This window comes from Mauremys mutica, chromosome 7, assembly GCF_020497125.1.
Source record: "Mauremys mutica isolate MM-2020 ecotype Southern chromosome 7, ASM2049712v1, whole genome shotgun sequence".
NCBI classification, from domain to species: Eukaryota; Metazoa; Chordata; order Testudines; family Geoemydidae; genus Mauremys; species Mauremys mutica.
This window is the reverse complement of record NC_059078.1, coordinates 76,994,552-77,013,704: the sequence shown is the minus strand read 5'-3', so window position 1 is coordinate 77,013,704 and position 19,153 is coordinate 76,994,552. Positions and strand designations below refer to the sequence as shown.

General features: G+C 41.4%; 1 protein-coding gene across 11 annotated transcripts in view; it reads right to left on the bottom strand.

Annotated features, from left to right (window-relative positions):
• GRID1 (glutamate ionotropic receptor delta type subunit 1) overlaps positions 1-19,153 on the bottom strand; it is an 845,000-nt gene that overhangs the window by 760,734 nt on the left and 65,113 nt on the right. The window contains exon 1 of one of the 11 annotated variants that reach the window (XM_045025236.1): positions 12,237-12,324. The exons of the other annotated variants lie outside the window; for them this stretch is intronic. The gene's annotated coding sequence lies outside the window, so the exon portion shown is untranslated. Of the gene's footprint in view, positions 1-12,236; positions 12,325-19,153 lie in introns of those variants that run through there. 11 annotated transcript variants of the gene reach the window in all.

Sequence of the window (19,153 nt, the reverse complement as noted above, 5' to 3'; positions counted from 1 at the left end):
CACCAAGTTTCATGTGGATTTTTAGATAGCATTACAAGGTGTAATGCTGTAATTACAAGTTTCAGCTATGAGATGACATAATTATATGTAATTGTGCTCATTATGTAAATTCAGTGCTGTAAATTAAAAAATATTCCCCCCACCCCCGGAGTTATAGCAAAAAAAAGGACACACTTTCACAAAGTGAAACTGTCCATGGTTCATATTAGTACCCAAATATGAACTCTCTACCTGTCTCCTTGTAATCCAGCAGTCTTTTAATTAAGAAAAAAATTGCACCCTTTATTAAAAAAAATAATAATAATTTTGAGTTAAAAACATAATTCTATAAAAAAATACAAAATTCTAGTTCTGGAGTCAAAGGAATCTTTATTAACAAGAAGCAAAACAAAGTTTTTAAGAAAGAGAAATACCTTTACTTTTTCCCTCTGGAGAAAAAATATGCCTCTATCTAGACACAATGGGGAACTAGTTCACATATTAAACCTACTGTGGTATACTGCAGAGGTCTAGGGACAGATTTTGATCTCAGTTACCCTGGTGTAAAACCTAAGTAACCATGGATGCTGGAACTAGGGGTGTCGGTGGTGCTGCCGCACCACCTGGCTTGAAGTGCTTTCCATCATATTCAGGGTTTACAGTTTTGTTCAATGGCTCTCAGCACCCTCATTATGCAAATTGTTCCAGCACCCCTGTAAATAACTATTGAAGTCTAGATTTAAACCACAGAAACTGAAGGCTTTATCCTGCTCCCATTAAAAGAGTCACATTCACGAGACTGAGAGAATGAAATCCTGGCCTCTTTCAAGCCAATGCTAAGATTCATTTACAAGATACTTTTATTACTGGTAGGCAGGCTTGAGTCCTGAACTGTAACCTTTCCCATTGTGATAACCTCATAATTAATATTCTCTTAAAGGTAGATAGCAAAGCTTTTTTTGGTAGTATCTATTTTAAAAAAAAATTAATAGCCGGAGAGCCAAAACAGTGCTTTGGCCAGGATTTAGATATTAATGTTGCTATTTACAATGACATCCTGGAAGCATGGAATTCAGTGCTGGAATGTTGGCAAGAAAGTGAGGAGGAATGGATTTTCAAGTGTGAGCAGCCTTTGGTCAAGTAGATGTGTGTTAAAAATCAAATATGGGATTAGAAAACATTTGTTATGATCCAGAGAACAACTCGTCATAGGTTCACTGTCAGAATATCCATGGGACTCTGCTTAACGAAAATGCTGCAGCCATTATGATATGATTCTGCTCACCTACTGTCACCACCACAACACACAAGGCAGAGGACTGGAACATCCAGTCAGTCACTTTGAGTCCAGCTATCTTCCAGGAAGGAAAACAAAAACTCCCTTTTGTTTTTATTCCTTTGCACCTCAATGACAGCTCTTCCAAGTCTTTAAGGTTCAGGAGTACTTCTCGGGTGTTTTTTCATGTTTTATCATTGAATTCAGTGCCCATGAAAGCTATGCAATGGGAACACTGGAAATTGAAGTCCACTGTTAATCCACTAATAGGTGCCTAATATTTGCACTGGAGATGAACTGCCCCACCTCGCCACTGCACAACACCTGAGCAAAAAGGTCTGTTTTAGGAGCGACTCAGGTGCTAGCAGAGTGCACTCTAACCACTGACCCATGAAGGAATAAGGATGATAATTAGGTCGTGTCTATATTCGAAGTTATACCCCTTCAACTTTAAATCAGTTTAAAAACCAATGTAAATCCTGTGATGACACAATTCAATTTAAACCTGGCTTATATCAAGGAACTGATACACACAGGGGTCTACATCAGTTTAGCTAAATCATTTTTAAAGCCATACAATTAGTTAAACCAATACAACTTTGTACCTAGACAAGGCCTTAGCCACACACAGTAAATGGCTGCTAACTGCATGATTGCAAGTTAAGTGGTCAAACGCCCTCCCTAAGCTACCCACTCCACACTGGCCTATATGGTGTATGCAGGCATTAGAGTCCTTCTGCATAATGGCACTGTGGTGGTTTCACAATCTTGGGGGCTGCTCAGTCAGTTTACCCGCCCCCCCTCCCCCGCGCCCAGTCTCTCCTATGTACACTTTGTTTCCTTTATTTGTTCTCAGTTTTGTGCCTTCTTTCATATCACCCCCCCCCCAACCTGAATTAACCTCCCACTTCTCATCTGCTAAGTATCCATACCTTGTTCTTAAAAAAAAAAAAGTTTAAGCCTTCCAACACTGATCTCAGAGGACATTCATTCCCTGCTTGAACTGTGACCCAGTGTCTACACTACATGCACTACAGTGGCACAACTGAAGCTGCATTGCTGTAGCATAAACACTTGTTAAAGCAACAGTTTTTCTCATCGCTATAGTAAACCCTCCCCCTAAAGAGGTAGTAAGCTAGGTTAACAGAAGAATTGTTCCATCAACCTAATGGTGTCTACACAAGGGTTAGGTCAACCTAACTACATTGCTCAAGGGTATGAATTCACATCCCTGAGCAAGATAGCCAGGCCAACCTAATTTTAGGTGTTGACCACACCTCAGTTACATAGTGAACTGTTTAGAGCAAGCACCTTTTTTGGGGGTGTTGGCAAAGCACCATGTATGGAAATATACAAATACAAGTAATGAAAGCAGTGAAAGGAAACATTCAATGTGGCCTGAAGGAATGAGAGAAGACAGACAGACACACAGACACACACACACACACACACACACAAAAAGAATCAGGGCAAACTGAGAGACTATTATATATGTATTAGGAAATATTGGGGAGGGCGAAAAGAGATATGGAAGCCAGGAGAGTTGGGCTGTGCATCAGGTGTAGCTGTTCACATCTATATCTGTTTTCTGTGGACAAAGCTGACTTCAGTTTGATGGCAGGTTTCACAGACACTCGTCTACTCTGCAACAAAATTAATTTTATGCCACACTATGCAATAGGCAATTTATTTTTATTCAAATAACTGAAGGCCTGATTAATAGACCTGTGATGCACTGAGAAAAACTTTGAGACTACATAAACAAGAATACTGAGCACATTAATGTAGATTTCATGCTTCTGCTATCCATTAGAGCTCAACTTCCCAGCATTCTGCATTCCTAAAATCACTCTCTCCCCACAAAACCTAACCAGGTTTAGAAGAGACAAATAAAAAATAGAGAGGAAGAAAGAGGAGTAGCTCTCTGCAGAACCAGGGCAAAAGTGCACCAAATAGAAAATATCTGAGAGGGGCATAGGGCAGGAAAGTCTGTGACACTGAATCTTCAGGGTTTCTGTCTAATCTTCTCTCAAAAGCAGGATACATTGGTCGGTGGTGCAGGTAATGGCAACAAATATTTATCAGGGAGAGAATTCCACAACAGTAAGTCCTCTCATTCCTGCCTCCCAAAATCCCTAGGAAGAATTTCTTCAGGATCCCTGTGTTGAGAGCAGAGAATGATTCTGAAAAGTCAGTTCTTGTGTCCCCTGGGGTCATCTGTCGGAGCAATAGCCTCTGTACCCACAGAAGTGGAAAGGATAGCCCGAGTCCCTGCCATTAAAAAATGAAGCTTTGATAAGTATGATTTGGGAGATTCATACAAATTAGCTCCAGGACATTATTAACCCATAAGACCCTTTCCCTCTAAGGGTACATCTACACAGCAAATCAAGGTGACTGTAGTGCAGGCAGACACATCTACACTAGCTTTAGTTTAACTAGAGTGAGTGAGTAGCAATAATAGTGAAGATGTGGCAGCCCAGGCTTCAAGCATGCGCTGAAGCCCCTGCAACTGCTACTCTCACATCTTCATTTGCAGTGTAGATGTACCCTAGATTTCCTTAAAGGAAAACAGGCAAACTGTAGTGTGATGTAAGCCATTCATAGGGAAATATACCAATGTAAAATCCCTCTGATCTCACGCCATAGGTTTCATTCTCAGATTCAAATTTTCTCTGAATCATGACATTACCCCACAGTGAGTATGGCTGGCCTTTCAAGGGGGATGCAAAAGATGCTGTTATCAAAGTTCATCATTTATTATGAAATTGTAGGTGGAGGAAGAGGTGGAGGATCTGAGCCAGTCATCCTGAAGAGGAAACAATAGCATACCAAAAGAATAGATATTCAAGTTAAAAAAAAAAAAGTCTGAGTCCACGGCTTTCATTTTAGGCAAAATTCCCAATGACTATCGTAAGAGTGTGGACTACAAGATTGAGCCCTAGAATTTCACTTTAAATGATGAGTGGACTTAAAAGGACATTCTTCTTATATGAAATGTTTTCTGAAACATAAACCAATAAAGTTAAAGAGTATCATCCTATCATTGTGAAACACTGTTTAGTTTTTTTTGTCAATATATAGCACATGCATGCTGGATTAAAACTGAATTTTTACTTTAACTGCTTTTAAGGCACTTCTCACATTTTGTTCAGATATCACTCTTCATCATGTACTAGGTCACATGGACCTGAAATCAACAATCATAATCAAACATATGCCAATCACATTAAAAAAAAAATAAAACCCAGGTATTTCCCACCTCTGTGTATTTTGTATGTAGTATAGTTTACAATTATGGGATACAAGTCCTTAAAAACACAGTAATTAGTACACACTAAATTCGTCTATAGATCAGCCACCTCTTGGAACTTGACACTGCATTATCTCTGTTTCTCTAAATTAACTCTTATCTATAGGTATTGCCAAACCTATTAAAAGAGGAGTAGACATGACCATAGCCCTGAAAAAAAATCATGAGAAAGTGAAAAGATCCATCAAAATCATAGAATCATAGAACTGGAAGGGACCTCAAGAGGCCATCTAGTCCAGTTCCCTGCGCTTGTGGCAGGACTAATTATCTAGACCATTCCTGACAGGTGTTTGTCTAACCTGCTCTTAAAAATCTCCAAGGATGGAGATTCTACAACCTCCCTAGGCAATTTATTCCAGTGCTTAACCACCCGGACAGTTAGGAAGTTTTTCCTAATGACCAACTGTGACAGGGCAGAGGGGCACCGCACTGGCACCACAGGGGTTAACCTTTCCTTCCTGGCAGAGGAAGCCCTGCTGGGCATGCTCCAATTGGAGACTAGGTATAAAAGCCTGCAAAGCTGCTCAGTCTGGGCTGACCACCAGAGGAGAAGGACACACACTGCCAGCTCCTGAGGAGGGACAGCCAACGTTCCAGGATCCAGTCTAGCCGGCACGCACCCTGTGTCACAGACAGAGGACCTGACAGAGGGGAATGGACCGGAGGACACACACACACACACACACCCCGGGAGTGGAGAATACGTCATTGAGGGTAGGAAGTGACCCAGGGGAACTTTAGGGACAAGCCACGTTAAAGCAGCACTGACACTCGGCGTGTTGCAGGCGGATCCCCGCTGAGCCAAGGGCAAGGGTAACCCCACCACTAGGAGAGCCCTGGGCTGGGTCTTCGTAGAGAGGGCAGGCCCGGGTCCCCCTACTCCTCCAGCCATTAGGCGACACTTCCCCGCCTTAGAGGAGGAAAGATGGACTCTGGCCATTGGGCCACACTGCCCTGATAGTTGGGGCAAGCACGGGGGAACCGGCCATTAGGACCCAACAGGATGCCCTTAAAGAGGGCAGGCTTGGAAACTTGGGAGACGAGTCTCTGGCACCCCACCCTCCCCTGCCACAAAGGGGCGCTGTGGTGCCAGACCCGTCACACCCTCCCTCGCTGCCCATTGCTTCTTGTCCTATTCTCAGAGGTTAAGAAAAACATTTTTTCTTCCTCCTCCTTGTAACAACCTTTTACATACTTGAAAACTGTTATGTCCCCTCTCAGTCTTCTCTTTTCCAGACTAAACAAACCCAATTTTTTCAATCTTCCCTCATAGGTCATGTATCAGAGGGGTAGCTGTGTTAGTCTGGATCTGTAAAAAGCAACAAAGAGTTCTGTGGCACCTTATAGACTAACAGACATCTGTTAATCTATAAGGTGCCACAGGATTCTTTGTTCCTCATAGGTCATGTTTTCTAGACCTTTAATAATTTTTTTTGCTCTTCTCTGGACTCTCTCCAATTTGTCCACGTCCTTCCGGAAATATAGCATCCAGTTGAGACCTAATCAGAGTGGAGTAGAGCGGAAGAATTACTTCATCATTTAGGGTCCGATTCAAGGCCCACTGAATACAATAGAAAAGCTCCTATTTACTTCAATGGGCTTCAGATCAGGCCTTGACTGCATGGTGGAATTAAATCAGCTTGATATCCAATCTGAAAAGATGGTAGCAGAAAGGAAATTGTCTCCTTGTCAAACCTAAAGAGACCGAAAGTAGCTCTGGAGTCCTTTTTAATACATGTGACTGTTATACTCTATATGAGTGACTGGATACAGAGTTTTGTATAGTGTTCTGTCTATTCTCTATCAAGCATTAGAGGCCTGATCCAATGCCCACTGAAGTTCACAGACCTCACGGTGCATTAGATTGGTCCCCAGCTAATAAACATGCATTTTTCCATAATTAGTCTTGAAAGCCCATTAGCACAGAGAGAGAAAAATATAGGCATAAGGGATTATATCTTCCCATCATTTTCAATGGGAGTTCTGCACACAGATGGATGACAAGATATGGCCCACAGACTTTAAAAGAATTAAGGGAAAATTTGGCCCTCGCATGCATGCATGAAGCTCTTATTGACTGTCATGGGAGCTACGAACACATTTGAGGAGAGGATTTGACACCATTAACTTATTAAAACCTTATGAGGAGAGAAAACAGATTTGTTACAGTACTAGCTTTAGTATAAAATTAATCCTAATTAAATCTGTTATGAACTTTTCCCTTCTGACCAGAGCTATGCAAAGCTAAGATTTTTCACTTTGCACATTGACTTTGAAAGCTGGTATGTCACAATTTTACCAAATACATATTCAGCACACATACAAAAAAAATGCAGAGTCATAAGAAGCGACACAGGGAATTCACCCAAGAAAAAGTTAGTTCACAGTGGTGGGGGATAAAAATACATCTATATATAGTGTGGGGTAGAGGGAAATTAAATGGCTTTTAACCTAGAAAAACAGAGAGAAAGATTTGACTTTAATAACCCCAAACTGAATGTATTTTACTAATACTGAAGCAGGTGGCATTTCCAATGGCTTTGCCAGTGCTGTTCCCTCTTCAACTGTGCTGAAACACAGAAACTCTGACTAACCTGAAGCTCAGGTATTCTGCTTTGTTAAAACAGCTTAAGGTAATGGTTAGTAGACTTCCAGTGGCTGAAATCAGAACTGCTCAATGGTGAGTCATAAGCATATACTGCTAAGAGTTAACCCTTTGGCTCAGGAAGGAGGGGACTGTGTTGTACTCCCAGTGTTTCCATGAAGGTCTCAATAAGTATGCTTTGTAACATAGCAACAAATGTGAATTACTTGGTGATCACAAATTTTTGGACCTTCCATTGCACTTTCAGTCAATGACACAACATCACAATATTAATCACTAGTGTTAAGCTACTTGACTCCTTTTTTCAGAACATCCATTGAAGGTCTATGCAGAGTCTCTGGCACCTGTAAATATTGAGCCTCATATTAATATGTTATTTCATACAAATGTTCAGTTTTACAACATGTGAGGGTCATTCAACATCTCTCCAACAGTGTGTTGTTTTGAAGGCTACAGGTCATATTCTCATCTTAGTATATGAGGTGCTATCATATTATCAAAAACAACTTCATATATTGCCATAGATTGTCTACTTGATGTCCTGGAAGTTCCTTGTATAAATGCCCATGAGTCCAAAGGAGACTATATCCCCCTAATATTCTACAGCAAGAACTAACACGTGGCACATTTCATGAACACTACTACAAGGCACTTGTTTCAGGGTTACTATCTCCCTCAAGCATTGCTCAGGTTAAGTTAATAATTTAAAAGTAATTAAATTCAATAAACCATAACAGATTAAATAAGAATCAACCAAGGCAGATGAATTGCTGGCTTTCACTCACATCACTCATCTATTGTTTTGGGCAACAGGACAACAGGAACACATGATGAAAGTAAACAAGAGGGAACGAGAGAAAGGAAAAACCCTAGCAACTGAAGCACATTGCACTATCCTTGACTAAAGTTAACCACACACACACACACACCCCTCTGCATCAACTAACAAGCTTGTCTAATGAGACCTGTCAGGGGACTTTTTTCAAAAAATTAAGAAAGGGACCAGAAGCAAAAGTGTTTCTGGAGAAGCAGGAAAAGGATTTATATTTAATTAGCTCCACTGTAATTACTAACAGTCCATTCCTAAGGAATAGTCTGCTAAAGCTATTGGCATTGAGATCCAATTGGTTATGATGGAGTTGTTGCTATTGTTCCGCTTACTATAGTTATCTGTATTAGAATAAACCCAGGAGAGTCCTTTGTTGATGACTGTGAAAATATTCAAGTGTGCCTAGTTAAGTACCAATATTATCTATTAAAGAACATTACAAACTGAGGCACTGTATGGCTGACAGCTGGATTATCAATTGCATATCCACATAACCATAATCTTGTGAGCAGAGAGCATTCATTTCTTCCTTCAATATTAGAGATGGTCCCATTCGAATTTTGCATTCAGCTCCTACAGAATCAGATCATTTACTTCTGCTGTGTGTTGTCACTATAGCTTATTTCTTGTACATAATTCATTTGTTACAAATGCAAAGGCAATTTTAAAAGATTTTTAACTCCCCTTATACCATTCCTCTATACAAGTTCTTGGCTTCTATTAGACTTACTCTAGGATTAGTGCAGCACTGTTTCCACCCCACCTTCAACCTCAGCCTGGACCAGTCCACACAAGGGATCAACTTCCTAAACATAAGAACATAAGAACATAAGAAAGGCCGTACTGGGTCAGACCAATGGTCCATCTAGCCCAGTATCTGTCTACCGACAGTGGCCAATGCCAGGTGCCCCTGAGGGAGTGAACCTAACAGGCAATGATCAAGTGATCTCTCTCCTGCCATCCATCTCCATCCTCTGACGAACAGAGGCTAGGGACACCCTTCTTACCCATCCTGGCTAATAGCCATTTATGGACTTAGCCACCATGAATTTATCCAGTCCCCTTTTAAACATTGTTATAGTCCTAGCCTTCACAACCTCCTCAGGTAAGGAGTTCCACAAGTTGACTGTGCGCTGCGTGAAGAAGAACTTCCTTTTATTTGTTTTAAACCTGCTGCCTATTAATTTCATTTGGTGACCCCTAGTTCTTGTATTATGGGAATAAGTAAATAACTTTTCCTTATCCACTTTCTCAACACTAGACACTACAGTGCTAATAAGCGATGGTCACATAACCACCACCCTATACCAGAAACCTACTGACCACTATACTTACCTACATGCCTCCAGCTTTCATCCAGACCAAATTACACGATCCATTGTCTACAGACAAGCGCTAAGATACAACTGCATTTGCTCCAATCCCTCAGAGACAAACACCTACAGGATCTCTATCAAGCATTAAACTACAATACCCACCTGGTGAAGTTAAGAAACAGATTGACAGAGCCAGAAGGGTACCCAGAAGTCACCCACTTCAAGACAGGCCCATCAAACAAAGTAACAGAACACCACTAGCTGTCACCTACAGCCCCCAACTAAAACCTCTCCAGTGCATCATCAAGGATCTACAACCTAACCAGAAGGACAATCCCTCACTCTCACAGACCTTAGGAGACAGGCCAATCCTTGTTTACAGGCAGCCCCCCAACCTGAAGCAAATACTCACCAGCAACTATACAACACACAACAAAAACACTAACCCGGGAACCAAACCTTATAATAAACCCCAGTGCCAACTCTGTCCGCATACTTATTCAAGGGACACCATCATAGGACCTAACCACACCAGCCACACCATCAGGGGCTCGTTCACCTGCATATCTAACAATGTGATATATGCCATCATGTGCCAGCAATGCCCCTCTGCCATGTACATTGGCCAAACCGGACAGTCTCTACACAAAAGAATAAATGGACACAAATCTGACATCAGGAAATTAAAAAACCAGTAGAAGAACACTTCAACCTCCCTGGTAACTCAATAACAGACTTAAAAGTGGCAATTCTTCAACAACAAAAAACTTCAAAAACAGACTCCAATGTGAAACTGCAAAACTGGAATTAATTTGCAAACTGGACACCATCAAATTAGGCCTGAATAAAGACTGGGAGTGGATGGGTCATTACAAAAACTAATTTTACCATACTAATTTCCCCCTACTGTACTCATACCTTCTTGTCAACTGTTTGAACTCAACTCATTACCACTGCAAAAATGATTATTCCGCCCTTGGTATTCTACTGTTAATTGAATTGTCTTGTTAGACTGACCCCCCAACTTGGTAAGGCAACTCCCATCTTTTCATGTACTATGTGTGTGTGTACACACAACTGCTATTGTATTTTCCACTCCATGCATCTGATGAAGTGGGTTCTAGCCCACAAAAGCTTATGCCCAAATAAATTTGTTAGTCTCTAAGGTACCACAGGGACTCCTCATTGTTTTTGCAGGACTATGGAATGTCTGGTTTCCCAAACCCCACTTCTCTCCCCCCCCACCCATGTTTTACTAATCAGGGAATTTTAAGATCATATAACCATTCCAAACATTGCCAGATAGGAACACTTCCTGCATTTATTCATGCTCCCATTCAATCTGGTTCAGTTTGCATCAGATCATTCCAAAAAAATAGTAGGTTGCTAGCTGGTTGGATAATTTTATTCAATTTAGTAATTTAGATTCTATTATGTTATATGGAAATATTGCAAGATCGCCAACCCTATGAGTCATATCCATCAAGACCACACAGATAATTTGGTGATATACTAATAAAAAGGAAAGAAAATAATTCCTTTTGTTAATTAATACAGTTCTTGAAAGCTCTTATAAGTGAAGAAATTCACAACTATGGAAGAAAACCTGGGGGAAAGGTTTCGTCCATGGAAAGTCTCAGACTTCCTTCCACTGAAATCAGTAACCTCGAATATAGGCAGTATTTGACTCATCCTTTTGTAGGCCTTCCCATAGGTTATGTTCTTTCCATGAGCCTGAACTATTACACAAGCCTCTTATTCTTAACACTTAACAGCCAAGATTAACATCACATCCTTGTAGCAAACAAGTTTGCAACACAAAATGAAGATAATATAGTGTAACTTCTCTTCTTCACGGGATGATTCAATTGTTAACCAGAGTAAAACAATGTTAGAAGTACAGATTTCCTGAAGAAAAAAGGAAGAAAAAAACCCACCAATTTTCACAAACACAAATATGTACTTGTCTACTGCTCTATGCAAAAGATCTAACCATTAAAAACGAGAGCTGCAATTTTGACAATTGACAGCTTTTACCCAGTTTACAATCTATTACATTCATGCACCAAATTTTACCTTAGAAATTGTTTACATTGAACAAAATATTGAGGTTACCTCTCCAAAGGGCACACTGATAATACACTGAATTTATTTAAATTTCATTAGGCTACAGATTCTCTATTGCTTTTCCCCCTGGTGTAGTCATTTACACGTCTGCAAAGCAGATGTAAAATGCTACTACTGATGTGAGTGGAGAATTCTGATCTGGTAATATTTTACACTCTTTTCACATGGTTATAAAGGACTACACAAGAAGCAAGGCAGTGGAGACTTAAGCCTGTTGTCTCTGTCACTCTATTTAAGATACTTCAAAACTCCTGGTTACAAGATCTTTTGTTTCACACAAACTTAGAACTGTGCTACAGTTCAATATCTTAATTATTTCTTCACACATTGCCAGACACTATTACTCCTATCCCTCTGGAACTCTTATCAGCTGCAAGCTTTGGAATCAAGTTGCTTCCAACTGCCATTTTCTTTGGCAACAACAGTTTGAGCACACAGGATCATCCCCATATGGATTCATCACTGCAGCTGAATGACCCCGATCTGTTTTGTTTCTGTCCTCCACTCCACCTGCATTTTTGTTCAATTTTGTCCCAGTTAGCCTGGACCTACTTCTGCTCCAGTAAGCAGTTCATCTCATATTTGCATACTAGGTCCCTACTAGTTGCAAGATCATGACCTCGGACTACAGTGTTCATCAAATTAAATCTATTATAAAGCAGTTAGCACATTCTTGGTCACTAATCTACTATTACACTACAAAAATCTTAATACGATTGCTCAAACAGCTAGGTTTATCAGAATGCCCTCTGAGTTTCTAGAAGTTTGACATACTCAGCATTGCCACTTACCTATACCACAATTCAACAATGCTACTAGCTAAAACAAAACCATGGCTGATGAGTTTGCCAGCTGTTATGCACAGAATGTTCTCCTGAACTGGTATGTAAAGACAACTGCCTTCTCCTCAAGAACTGAAGAATTCTGTGAGAGCTCAAAAGCTTGTCTCTCTCACTAACAGAAGTTGGTCCAATTAAAGATATTACCTCACTGAGACGTACTGGTGCACAATCCAAACTAATGGAGGGCTGTGCCTTACAATGCTTTGCTGTAGTCGCTCCCATCTTGGCCAGCTCTCACCAGTCTGGGTTACACTGCAGGGTGACCTCAACACACCCCCAGTCCTGGATCTTCCCCCAGAAATATATGTCCTGTACTGCTCAGTCCTCTCCTGGACAGTACAAAGTCCATTATTCCTTTAAGGGAATAATGTGCAAGCTTATTTACTTAAATAGTTATCCACATACTTCAACTTAAACACAATGGATCAGATAAACCAGTAACATAAGTTTATTGACTACAAAGAGATGGATTTCAGGTGAGAACAGGTAATGAGGCATAAAAGTCAGAAATGGTTACAAGAAAAATAAAGATAAAACACTTATTGATGCCCAACTTAAAAGTATATTACGGCAGAACTCAAAACTTTAGCAGCCCAAGGACCCCCGTTTTGATTTAAATTTTTTCACAGACCCCCAAGCCAGCTTCTAATTTTCCCCAGGGGCGCTCAACCACACTCAGTCCCAAGCCCTGCCCCTGCTCCACCCTTGCCACTCCTCTTCCCCACCTCTTTCCACCCCCTCCCCCAACAATGCCCCGTCCCCGCTCCTCCCCTTCCCTCCCAGCACTTCCTCCACACTGCTGAACAGCTATTCCGCAGTATGCAAGAGGTACTGGGAGGGAGGGGGAAGAGTTGATCAGTGTGGCTAGCTGCCCTGGACACAACTCACGGACCCCCTTGAGCCAGACATGATTTGCAGATGCCCTGGAGTACCCAACGTGGACCCCCAGGGGTCCATGGACCCCAGTTGCTGCTATATTAGATTCGAGCAAAAATTGTCACCACACGCTCCACCAGATTACTGGCCAACCTCTCCAGTCAGGACCCCTCCCTCAGAGTCCAACAATGCTTCCTTTTGTCTTCTCTGGTGTGGAAGCAGAAAGTGGTGCCTTGGAGTGTTTGTCCCTCCTCTTGACAAAAAAACATTTTCAGCTGAGAACCAGGAGCCAAAAAACAGTATGTGGAAGGATATTCCCTGCTGGGTTTTTTCACCTGTTTGAACTTCCTTTATTTTCCCTTTCTGCTTGATAACGGTCTACTGCTTAAATACAAGTTATGGCTAGCACACATTCCTTCCTTTGTTTAGGACAGACTTGACTTCTGCCTGGGCAGGGCTGTGAAGTTTGGAACATGTGTTAATATCATCATACAGGGAAATCGCATAACTTCACATACAGTGTTGCTACACATTTTATCTGGACAATACTGATCAGTAAATTATGAGTTTTCAAATGATACTTTACAAGGCATGCTTTGTACAAAAATTACAATAGTGTGTAGGGTGTATTCCATCACACTCATGTGCATTGTCTCTCTCCTCAAGACATCTGCTGGGACTCCTACAAGGAATCAGCCAACTAATTATAGCAAAATAGAGGGAAAGAGTTGTGGCAGCTAGTATTTAATATTAATAAAAATGAATGACTGGTAACTATCGAGCTGGGTGCACTGGACCTGATCCCAGTGTTCCCAGGCACTTTGTGTGTCTGATCCCAAGCCTACTGGTTAGTCTAGTTAACTGCAGGAAGTTATCCTCATTCTCCCCTTCCCTTCTTTTGTTTGTCACATTCACTTTCTCTGCTGTGTCTCCAATTAGATTATAAACTCTGAAGTACAGGGGCGGCTCCAGGCCCCAGCACACCAAGCGCGTGCTTGGGACGGCATGCTGTGGGGGGGGCGCTCTGCCGGTCGCTGGGAGGGCGGCAGGCAGGGCTCCAGTGGACCTCTCACAGGCGTGCCTGCAGTGGAGCCGCGGGACCAGCGGACCCTCCGCAGGCACGCCTGCGGGAGGTCCACCGGAGCCGTAGGACCAGCGACCAGCAGAGCACCCCCCGCGGCATGCCGACATGCTTGGGGCAGCGAAATGTCTAGAGCCGCCCCTGCTGAAGTAGAGATCATATTTGTACAATATCAAACACAACTGGGATGTGAATATTGGGTTGAGGTTTTATAAAGGTGTTCAATTAGTTTTACTGGTTAGAAATTTTTACCAGATATTGATGTTCTGAATATGGTGACCTTTCACAATGAGGATCAAAAGCAATAGCTCCTAATGTTACCAAATGCAAACCTTAGGAGCCAGTCCAGGCCCTGAGCTACAAATACTTAAGCAAATTGATTAACTTTATGCTCATAAATAGCCTCAATCTATTCAACAGAACTACTCACAGGGTAAAGTTATGCCTCCATTAGGTCTTAGCTAGATTGGAGCCTAACTTGCATTGTGCTGCCACTTACATACTATGACAATGGAAGCTCCAAGAGTTAGATAAAATAGACCAGATGAAACCAGACAGATGATGAAACCAGACAGATACATCATAATTCAGCTTCAAGTGGGTCAAACCACTAAATTCAAACAAACTGTTACTATTGAATTGGATACAGTCACTAGCAAATCCATATATTTAGTGTGGAAAGGCCCCACTCCATACAGGAAGTCAGACACTGCAGGGGAGGTGTCACATACTTCTGGTAATTCTCCACTGGGTCTCCAGAGGTAAGCATCAGGCGCCAAACATGTTTCTCCTACTCTATAAGACCAAAACAGTTTATGACAACTCTACAGTAGTTTCAGAGGATTTAGAAAGCAAACAAAATGCAGCTCTTACTACCTCTTTGCTAGTTTAAAGTAAAAATTCCAGAAGTAAGCAAGACAGAGGAGCCCACAAGAAAATTCACTATCATCCTAATTGCCAGGCACTAGTGACTCCAATTCCCATGCCATATTTTAATCTGAGTATAATTTTAGTCTGTCTCCTGCAAATTAGTGATTATTGTCAGACATTGCCAGTCATGCAGACCAGATAAAATTGATGAGTTTTTAAACATATCCTGAAAAGTGGAGATTTCAAAAGCACAAAGGGCATTTGGGCTCCCAGCTTCTGCTAAAAGTCAACAGATTTTGGGCACTTAATTCTGCTACTACAAGAGTAACTTCAGTATCTGAGGCAAATAAAAAACAAAGGCCCCGAGCCACTTTGATGCCAAGGCTTTTGTTTCATTGCTGGAATGGTGTAAAGGGGCCCTGGCAGGTTAGAAAATTCAGTCCTGAATGTTTTCTGTTTTCCCCGTCATTTCCTTAACAATCACATTTTTCCTCTTCAGTTTTCTGCTATTCCCTCTGCACAGCTTTACATGCCATTTGTACTAGGCTCATGCTATTAGCTTTGTACTGCATTGGGGCTTGCAGAAGATATACACGGTCAAGCCTGAAACAGCTTCTGGCAGGTGGTCTGATGTTAGCATTCTAAACAGATCCCCCGTGCCCCCGCCGCCCCTTTAAAACACATTATATTGATCAGTGGATGCTTGTACTCATTGGGGATCTGCCTTTAATTAATTTAATTCTCTTAGCTCCAGCTAAGTAGCTTGACACCATTTTATTACATACGGCCAATCTTGTATTGTTTTGATCATTAACAATGCACTATTTCAAAGACCTTTGGGTTCATTTAAAGGGGCTCTTTCTCCCTTCATCGGTGAATTCTGCAGTCATACTAGCAATTTTTTTCTTGTTTTCTAATTATCTAGAGCACAAAGGAAGCAGTGAGTCTCGAATAAACTGAACATTTCCTCACAAATATATTTCATTACAGAAGTGTGGGTTTTAAGAGTTTACTCAGTCTATTAAAATAAATTACTTCCAATGCACATCTTCCATGAGGCTTGATAATGTATGACAGCGGGTGTGAAATCTGTTATTCTAACTGAATAACCAGAGACAGGTTAAAACACTGTCTACTTTTCATCATCATCATTAATCTTATCACAGACATACCTTCCTCCCCCACATTTATAACTGCACTTTATAGTTCTTCTGTAATCCAGATTTCCCCTTCAGTTCAGAGGAAAATGGACAGTGCTCGTGGAAAACTATTAGAAGCTTAACAGAGATTAAAACTGTATTAGTCACTTAAATGCACTTAATACTGATTCACTACATGTAAAAGCTAGAGACTGGCCTGCTATAATTTCTTTTCAAATGACTCCAGAAAAACAATTAGGAGAAAAGGGGGGGAAATAGGGGTTTTAAACTCCTGCAATGAAGACCATATTGGAAAAAGGATTTGGTACATGTAGAGGATATTCAGCTCAGGGAATGTTACAATCTATGCATAATGCACTAATTCACAGTGAACAGACAGTACTTAGTTATCTCCGAGTTTTACTGCAGTCAAAGCTAGTATGATACAGATTAATGAGGAAAACAGATCCAACCATAGGGTTTTACATTTTTATCATCAAATAACCATTTGAATGTGTTTGGATGTTTGAGGCCTGACATAAAATAATTGAAGAAAGCGCAATCTAAATAGCACATAATGATTCTGAGTTATGTGATTAGCTCTGACTGTTACAGTTATGATCTCCTAGTTAGTCAAAACGTGAAAATAGCCATTGTAAAGATGCCATAATACCTTCCAGAATGTGGAGTCACAATACAGCATACTTCTTGGGTGCTGGCTGGACTAATCCTTCACATTTCCCACCTTTTAGTTAGATTATGTTCTAGACCCATACAAAACACCTATCCCTGTCATGCACTATTGCTTACATACTCTGCAGTAAAGTGTTTCTCTGTTATAATTGCCTGGGCTCAAATTCAGGAAAACATCCCTGTTCAGGAGAACACTTACGCACATGCTGAACTTTAAACATAAATCCCATTTGCTTCAATGAGACTTAAAACACAGTTAAGTACTTGTCCTGAATAGGGATGAACTTAAGCAAGTCCTTAAGAGCTTTCCTGACATGGGGCCCCAGTGGGTTGAAAGTGAGCAGGTGACATTTTACATTTTTGTATTAAAACTCTTCTACAGTAGAAGCAGTGCCCTTCACATTGAAAGAAACACAAATTGTTGTGGCTATCAAGCAGCTGTTCCAAAACTACTAGCTTTGACTATACAATGTAATATTACTAGCTCAGCAGAAAGTTGCAAATATGATACATCAAGTTCTCAGAAAGATGGTTTAAAGTAAGCTTGCATGTCCTTTACCAGAAAACAGCCCACATGCAGAAAGAAATAAAGAGATGCATTGGGAAGACAAAAATCCATCCCCTCACATCTGGCTATGGTCACTATTTGAAATGTTCACCCAGCTGCACCAATAGAAGCAGAAGCCTGTTTAATTTTTTGTTGCACTGAAGCAGTAAGTGCTAGCACTAGAAATGCTTTTCACCTGGCTTTGGGAGTACACTAAAAACACGACCAGTTCTGTCACTCTATGAGCATCTTACAATTGTGCTTCAAGTCAAATTTGATTCTCAGGCTTCAGCTATTTTCTGGTTTCACCTATGACCAGATGAGCTTATAGCCAAATTGTTTTATTGGATGCATGCAGTTAACTACTGTTGACTTCAGTAAGAGCTTCCCCCATGCACACAAGGGTAGACTTTGGTACCAAGACTGGTAGAACTGGTAAAAATAGTGGCAGAACATGTGAAAACAAACCGCCACACATCACAACAAATACTGATGGTTATCATTAGCAGTGTGTGCTATTTCAAAATGAGAAAGGCACAGGAAACAATGATTTTGGATCCAAGGTGAGTAGAGTGCCAAAGAAGCAGACACATTAGCGAAGGTCTATCTGTTTAAAAACATACCTTGGTGACTATAATTTATCCTTTTTACAGTCTAGACAGCTTGTATTTCAGATTAAGAAAAAAACCCACAAAGGACAATAACATCTTCCTGATAGTGAGGCACTAACATGCTAAGCTGGAGCAGGCTGCTTCTGTCACAAGGACAGGGCAGGCTCCAGACCCCAGCACGCCAAGCGCGCGCTTGGGGCGGCGTCCCAGCGGGAGGGCGGCAGGCGGCTCCGGCGGACCTCCCGCAGGCATGCCTGTGGAGGGGCCACTGGTCCTGCGGCTCCGGTGGAGCATCCGTAGGCACGCCTGCAGGAGGTCCACCGGAGCCGCGGGACCGGCGACTGCTAGAGCATCCCCCGCGGCGTGCCGCCCTGCTTGGGGCGGCAGAAATCCTAGAGCCGCCTTTGCACAAGGAAATGGACTTCTCTACACTTAAGGTGCATGCCACAGAAAACAGAATGGCATCATCATCTTCCTTTTAGTTGCATAGCTACCAACTCCACGGACTGATTTGATTCTCTTCAAGCTGAATGGCAAAAGTCTGGTCCCCACATTAACTTTAATTCTATTTATTTAGACTTATACATAAAGCTAGAAAGGGGCAACCACTCATATGCTCCAGGTGCCCTTGACATTACTTTAAAATACAACAAGACTGATGTACAAATGTAAAGCATAGCAGCACAATGCAATATAACCCACCACCAGCAAATGACGTAACTGAAAGTCTTAAATCACCAATGCCCTGCAACAATTCACTACCCATTAATTCCCCAAGGTACAGAGAGGACCATTTACTTCCCATGCTCATTCTACCTTAATGATGCATACACATTTTAAAGGGTTGATTCTCACTCAAAGAGCACATAGCACCAACAGACTAGCTTTTTAAATGAAAAAGCAAATCTATTCTCATAGATGAATACTGCACAAGCAAAGAGTGATTAGCTCTCCTTCACGTATGAGTAAGGCTTGAATAAATCATTGGCACCTCCAGCATTCACAAATTAAGATCCTTTCATATTTATGAAACATAATCACCCTTCAAG